At 43.2% G+C, this 8,286-nt stretch overlaps 1 pseudogene; it reads left to right on the top strand.

Annotated features, from left to right (window-relative positions):
* The first annotated feature begins 292 nt into the window (after positions 1-292).
* LOC143406448 (cyclin-K pseudogene) lies at positions 293-1,843 on the top strand (annotated as a pseudogene).
* The last annotated feature ends 6,443 nt before the right edge of the window (positions 1,844-8,286 follow it).

Raw genomic sequence — 8,286 nt, 5'->3', positions numbered from 1 at the left:
TGTATACCTAGACAAAAACATTGTTTTATGCAGTTCAGTGCAGCTTCTTGAAAAACACAAGCTTTCACACTATTTTTCTATATTGAAACATGACGATCAGTGTGGACGGAGGCCTCACCAAAAGACGGATGCTAATTTAGATGCTTCCGGAGTACTGACTACAATAAAAACCCCACGGAAACACAAGATGGGCTGCAGTCAGCAAGGAGACTTCACTAAGGGGCTGGCCAGAGGCATGGGGATTCTAAAGTTTTCATATAACCTTTTGGAAAGAACCAGTCTACTCCAATAAATGAAGGAAAGTAAAGAAAATTCAAGCCTTTCAGAAATGTCAGCAAACCTGGACCACAGGACACCATGTTGGTACTAGGATAAGAAAGACTTGGCTCACAAACCCTCACAACCTGAAGGACTCCATCCAGCCACTGAGGCCTGGTGCCCTGGAGAGGCGGCTGGGTTCATCTTTGATGTGGGGACATGTTTGGGACACTTTCAAACAACTCCCAAGATACATGGCAGGGGCTTCCTGTCTCTTTCTGGCTGGGAAAGTAGAAGAAACAGCCTCACCCCGCCACCACCCCCACCCCCCCAAAAAAAAATCTTGTGAAAGGTTCTGGAGAGACTCTTACTAAGATCATGAAGTTTGATTTACAGGGACAACATCCACACCAATTCCTGCTCAAATACACAAGACGACTTAAAGGTGATAAAAACTAAATTCAAAAGTTGGTTCAAATGGCATGGAATTTGTAAATGACAGTCTCTGTGCCACCTCGTCACTGCAGTGAGAAGGAGATCATAGCATGAGCCCTGATGCATCTGGCAGGACGTTTGTGCAGGTTTGAGACACCAGGACTGACCTCCAAAGCCCTGTGTAGGAGCAGGAGGAAGCGGTCATTCACGATGTCCCTGTCGTGCTCTGGAAGATCTCTGCCACCAGATCCTGGGTCTTAGGAGGAAAACAACAGACGCCTCCTCACACCCCCATCAGCTGCCACCTCCCCAGCCTACACCGCAGGGGCCACCTGTACCACAGTCGCGACCATCTCAAGGCCGAAGCAGCCCCGGGCCAGCAGAAGGCCGCCCAGCGGTCAGCCCAGCGGCCACAGCAGCCGCCCACACAGCCGCCACCAAGGCCTCCCACCGCGCAGTCCTCTCCGACCCCGCGAAGCGCCCTGCGGGGTCCTCCCAAACAGACAGGCAAAAGAACCCACGGCCTCAAATCCCCCAAATAGAGACCACCCACCCACCGTTGCCTCCGGCCCCCCAGTCGCCAGTCCAAAGCCACCACTCGCTGAGCTCCAGGCGAGGCCAAGCCCCCTGGACCCGTGGATGCGGGTCACCTCCGCAAAGTCCTTATTCCTGCTCCTGCCCGGCCGGCCCCTGCGCACCAGCCCCGCCTCTGCCACACGGGCCCCCTCCAGCCACCTGACCAGCAAGTCCACCACCAGCTGCCACAGATCTGGAGAGGGTTATTAGAGCCTGTCGTCCCCGCAGAGACCCAGGGTCCCTCTTATGGCGCCCCGCCCCAGCCGCCAGAGGCCTTCCCTACCTCCCCACCACTTGAGCCTCCTCCCCCAGCCTCCTTCCCCCATCTGCCGCCCGCCCCCATTCCTGGCTACCCCACCTCCACCCACCTACAACGTCAGCTTTCCAGCCCTGCCCCCACTCCTGTCCCCCACCCATGCAGGGCCGCCTCACCCTCCTCCAGGCTTGGGCCTGCCACCGGCTAGCTGCCCACCCCCTTCCCGGCCCTGGAGGACAGCCACCCGTGCCTCCCCCGTGCCCCCCACACCTCTTGTCACCTGTTGGGGGACCGGGAAGGGCAGCCTGGATGAGATGACCCAAAACCTTTTGTTCTTGTTTTGTTTTTTTTGTTTTTGTTTTTTAACAAGAGTTTTTCTAATTAACTTGAAGAGTAGTTTGAGTGGATAAGCAGCAGGGACCTTGTGTAATGCCAGACAGTTGCAGTGAGGAGAGACCAGATTCCTGGTGAAATCGGGGTGGTCCTCACACCTGGAGGACGGAGAGCCGGCCTCAGTGTGGCCTTGGCAGTGCCTCTTGCAGTCTGAGTCCTGCACTGGGTCACTTTATACTAGTGAAAGTGTTGACCAGCCATCTTGGCTCAATAGATAGCTTCGGTAAGGAGTGGTTTCCTTCTAGAGTCAGGGCCTATTTCTCCTGGAACTCAGTTTTAAGTAGTCCAGCTCCATCTGAGGTCAGGCTGCTCTCACTGTGGCCATTCAGTGTCCTCCCCAGGAGACCCCGTAGGTCAGATGGACCACCTTTTGGATTTACAGGTATTTGCAGCCTTTGTGTTGAACTACTGTGAAGGGGTGGCCTTATTGGATGGCTTATTTCTGTTTCCTCTTGGGAGAAGGGAAGAAATGTAGGTGGAAAGTAATATATGTTTACATCTATTTGCAGATTCCTGTACATAGAGCCATCCTGGCTGCAAACAAGACTCCTTCAGTCACTTATCCACATAAAATCAGTTTTGGAAAAAAAAAAATGGACTGAATTCTATTATTACTCTCCCACAAAAGGTAGATGGTCTTGCCGAGGTAGCAGAATGAATGTGAAATCAAGCCTCAGGACCTCTGGAGCAGCCATATAGACAACAAGCCCAGTTTTCACTGTGTCTGTATTTGTTCATTCAATGAGCAATTACTGAGAGAGCACTGATTGTCAACTACTGTGCTGGGCTTAAGGGAAGATTACTAATAAAAATAACCCCTCCATTCAGAGAATACACAGGCTAATAGAGGGATGCAAAGCAAACAGAGAAATGTTATGGGTTTTACTTTAAATATTTTCAGTTAAAGCACAACACTACAAAGAATGCGAATATCCTGGGACACGTGCACCCACAGTCTCACATAGACAACTGCTCTTTCATTTGAGTAACCTGATACTGAAAGAAAAGAATCTCATCTGTGTTTATTTTCATTTAAATGAAAATAGATGGAGAATATAGTTTTAAATCGGTGTATTTGTTTTTATGTTTTTAGGAATACTTTGGGTATTGGATTCGTCTAGGTGAATTTTACAGATGATATAAAATTTTGCAAGCTATTTTATCATGTGGCCTAGTGCCAGAGAAAATGAATGTTCTTCTGTGAGATGATATGTAGTAAATAAATTCCGATTTGCCATATGTTGGTTTATTCTGGTTCAAGTATAAATTTCGGTCAGGGATCACAAAGAACCGCGTTCTTAAAAGTGTGAACTCGCAAATACACACTGACTGAACTGGGGAAAAAAGACTAATCTTTATAACTTATTACTGCCAGTATTTTATTTTACTATAAAAGATGAACTTTACAGGAATGCTATGAGGAAAGCAAAACATGGCTATTTTAAGCATTGCCAAAAGAGGTAAAAATAAGTGTGTGCAGACACTATACATTAAACTTCACTTTAAAAAATATTTACCTTGCTCCTGGTGGTTAACGGTTTTGAAAGAAATGAATTATCAATCACAACTTTTGTAGAATATGATGAAAGCCTGGAAGGGAAGCCACACTTGGTCTAGCGGCCAGCACGCGCACAGGCTACCTCACACAGAGAGAAGGTAGCACAGCCACTCAGCTCTAGCTAGGAGAGCAGCTATCAGCTTTTACTTTACCTGTTAAATGGAGATGCTGTGTGCTTGAATGAAGGTTTTCCAACTTTGGAGTCTTTAGACACTTGTAATAAATAATAACCTACTGAATTAGTCAAATATCATAAATTTTGTATCAGGTATTGATGTAGACAAAGTTCTAAATGCACTTTACTCTGCATTGATAGAACTTTGTATGCAAAGCATGCATAATATTCTACCAGTCTCACACACCAATGCAACCCCCAGACACCTTGAGTGTGTGTTAGGATGTGGAGCTGGTTGAAATTGTGGAATGTTATTTGGGAGATGTGAGAAAATAGTAGACTCCTCCCTGGCATACCAATATGACTTTGCCATGTACGTAGCATTACCCTGGAGGAGGAAACTTAGGGGAATCCCTGTTTAACTAACCCTTGTCACTATGATAAAGCTGTGCCATCATCCTAATTCAAAGCATTAAAAGGTTTTGGTTTTGAATCATTTTAATACCTTCATAATAGCTGTACTGTGTTCCTGGCCTATTCAGATGCATTCATGGAATCCCACTATTCTTGAGATTAAATATTTGCACTTAAGCTTGGGATTCTATATTTTCCACTAGTCGCCCTTCCAGTTTTCTATCATATATTTAACTGTAATGAAGGATTAAACTTTGACCTTTGCTAAATTAGACTTATTCAGTCTTTCTAAATAGACTCTGCATGATAATTCACCTTAGATCCTTATTTCTTCATTCTCTTAAATGCTTAATTGTATGCCTCATTGCATTATCTAGAAGCCTCTTTACTCCAAACAATTTCTGCCTCACTTGATTTATTTTTCTCTCATACCTCACTCCCACCTCCAGTACCCTACCTTCCTGATAATATGTTACAGGAAACACAGGGTCAAGAACACACTAAATGTGTCAGAAAGCAAAGCATAAACAAACCCTCTTTGACCAGTCTTCACAGACAAACTCCATCAAGTAAAATGACAAGTTCAAAAAGCTGTTATGAGACCTAGAAAATAAGGGTAAATAAAAAAGTGAGCTTCTTTAATGCAACTTGTGAATTTGACCACCTTTATTAAAACCACATCTGAAACAATTGTTTTAAAACTATCCTAAATTGGGAAATATTTAGCATTTTAACTGAAAATGTTCACTATTTTTAGACAGCCTCAACAAAATAGGCCCATATGATCAAGAGTCATCTATGCTTCTTCCTTAGTTCACTGTTGTAAGAGACACTGGTGAGTGGAAAATATAAATTCAGAAATTTCTGATTCAATAAAAGTAAGCTTTCTGGAATAAAGCATATGAAGGTGCAACCGTAAGTGGTTGCCCTTTAAAGAGAACACCTGCTGTGTCTTTATGTCGATGATGCTGGGTGTTTCAGCTAAGGAAGAAGCACATCAGAGAGGAGATTGATGCCATTAAAGTTCACAGGGTTATGGTCCTAATAGTGTAGGTTAAAATTAAAAATCATATCTGTTAGTAAAATTACAGTTTACTTGAGTCTCAGGTCCTAAATAATTCCAACCAAGCAATAGGAATTGATGCACATATCAAAATACAAAAGCAGGGCTGGGGCTGTAGCCCAGTGACAGAGCACTCGCCTGGCACATGTGAGGCACTGGGTTTGATCCTTAGCACCACATCAAAATAAAAACAAAATTAAAATAACAACTACAAAAAAATTTTAAAAATATTAAAACATGATTCTCATGAACAGTATCCAATGCATCCCCTTCTTAGTATCAGGGCACCTGAAGGTGAAGATTATCAGAAGCAGGTAGTGGTGGTGAGAAAAAGAGAAGTTCCTCAGCACAAGAAATAAACACGTTTAATGGGTCTTTGTATGAGCAGGCCGGAGAGTTTTAGGGAGTTGAAGCCATTGTTGCAATCAATGATACTAATTGTATAAATTTTGCTCTATCATTGATTAAATAGAATTTCCTAGACTACCCTAAATAGCCCTCATTTACTTTTTTTGTACACAAGAATACATGTTCTAAGTGATGGACAATAATTTAATACTTCTGGTATATTACTGAGAGCTTCAGTTTTCCTATGTCCACTTGGACTGAATGTCTCATCTGACTTATTTTAATAATGAAACATAATACACCCAATTGGAAATTAAAGAATTTGTTCAATCAATCTATTTTAAATATTTTTAGTTGTAGATGGACACCATTCCTTTATTTTGTTTATTTATTTTTATGTGGTGCTGAAGATTGAACCCAGTACCTCACATGTGCCAGGGAAATACTCTATCACTGAGCCACACTCCTAGCCCTCAACCAATTTTTGACAAAGTCAAGACCATGTAACATGATCAGATTCTCTTCATTTCTCGTAGCCTTTCCAGCTTTTCCTGTGGCCATTTCCCCTTTTCTAGATTGAATTGAATTCATAATGAATATATCTAACACGCCTTTGTGATCTGAGAAAGATTATCACTTTCACTCTTTGGTTCTCGAGATGCATCAAACTTGATCCTGAGCCTGTGCAGCCCGTGCCCCATGCCACTGTAGTAGAAGTCCCCTTTATCTCCAGATTGGCCAGATGCTGCACTCAACTTGTCATTTGCTCCACTTCTTAGATGCACTAAGCAGTGACAGGCTTTGGACTAAGCAAAGCTGGTGATAGGAATGCAGCGTAGCCACTATCATGGCCATAAAAACAGGCAGATTAAGTTCATAACTATGGCCATAACCTTGGTCTAATAAAATTAAACAAACTACAGCCCATTAGAGTGTGTTTATTGCCATCTGTTACTCAATCCTTCTGTTGGATAATTCTGGAACAGCTTCATAGACTTCACACTGAGCCGGCTGTCTCTGAAATGCAAAGCTCAAAGGAATTAGGAAAATGCTAAATGAACTCACATAACAAATGCAAATCCTCTGCGTTCAGAGGTGCTATACTCTCAATTTATGCTGTCTGAATTTGCCCTGAATGATTTCCTTCCCCATTGAGAAGGCGGAGGACCACCGGCAGATCTACCTTTCTGTGGGGCCTGTGACCTACACGTTTAACCAAGGTCATCGCTTGTCTTTGAAAAATCACCCTCCATATGAGAGATATAATTAAAACAGAACTGTGCACTGGATGGTCACATGGGCTACAGCAGACCAAACAGTGTGTCTCCTGGGGCCCAGGGGCCGGGTTCCACAGCAGGACGAGACTCAGTTACACCCCACTTGTGGGGAAGCCACCAGGCACTCCTTGGTCAGGGACAAGTCAGTGGAATTCTGTGCAGTCCTTTGTAGTGCGGTAGGGATGGAGAGGGACTCTTCCCCCAGTGACCCTCTGCCGTGGACTTGGCCATTCCTCCAACACTGGGAAACGCTTTACTACAGTGAACAAGTGGTTAGCATCCTGAATAGAACGTTTTGCAGAGCTAAAAAGGGGGCTTTATGAATTATAATGGAGCCCAAATTGTGGGTGCAATAGATATAAGATGGATGGCATTCTGCTTTAAATAATTCTAGATCTTTCCTACTTTTTTACATTTGTGTTATGTATAATATTCATCTACTTCACCTCCGAGTCAAGTTCTATTTGTACTTCTCTTCTTTAAAGAAATTATACTAAGCCAGGTGTGGTGGTGCACACCTGTAATCTCAGTGACTTAGGAGGCTGAGGCAGGAAGATCTCAAGTTCAAGGTCAGCCTTGAAAATTTAAGGAGACCCAAAGCAGACCGTGTCTCAAAATAAAAAGGGCTAGGGATGTGACTCAGTGGTTAAGCACCCCTGGGTTCAATCCCCAGTACCAAAAAAAAAAAAAAAAAAAAAAAAGGAAAAGAAAAAAAATATGCTAAAATACAGAGTTTACCATTTTTGTTGTATATAATATTGCCTAATAAATATCCAGGAATCCTTACTTTGTCATATTTAAATGTAAGATTTTTAAAAGTGTGTGTATAGCCATATCACATGTGTTTGTACATGTGTGTGCAGTCATGTTGCCCAGTGGCACGGATATGGAGAAACACATCATTAGGCCATGCACTGGGTGGACTTGGTGATATGATCCCAGAAACCTGATGGAGTAGCCGTACACACCTGGGCTGTGTGGGCAACTGTGACAGAATGGCAGATGTTTATCTATGTGTCATACTAAAGACAGAAGGAGCACAGGGAAAATACAAAAGATACAAAGCGGTCACTCTATGGGGCACCTGCAGAGGGAGGGAATGCAGAGGCCACGTGGTGGTGACTGTGTCACCGTAGACTACTAGCATGGAAAACTCAGCGACTTAGATTTACAGTTTGTTTGTTTTTTTTTCTGTAAGTTAACTATAGTATACTGTAAATGTTTTATATGATAAATGTTTCAGCTTTCTAAATTTTCTGATTCTTTTGTAGCTAAAACCAAATTCACTGGATAACAATGAAATACTTTTTTCATTATATCCTTAATCTATAAGGTTCTTTCTATTTTTTGATATATTCTTGGATTTTCATCATTTTTAGTCACTAAGACATAAACACCCACTCCAGCTTTGGCCTGTACAAGATCATCCTTTTCAACTGCTGCTTCTTGTGTCCCTGCAAGGTCTCCAGGACAGGGACATGCATGGAGCTGTGGCCATCTCCAAGGCAAGGCCTTCCTCTGGATCCCTCCTCAAGTACCTGCTGTTAATTCTTGGTATAAACACTGCACAAAGCTTTTTCGGGTGTCCTCTAG

This window comes from Callospermophilus lateralis, chromosome 8 (genome assembly GCF_048772815.1).
Source record: "Callospermophilus lateralis isolate mCalLat2 chromosome 8, mCalLat2.hap1, whole genome shotgun sequence".
NCBI lineage: Eukaryota > Metazoa > Chordata > Mammalia > Rodentia > Sciuridae > Callospermophilus > Callospermophilus lateralis.
Note: the sequence above shows the minus strand (reverse complement) of the source record. Positions and strands in the feature narration are given on the sequence as shown.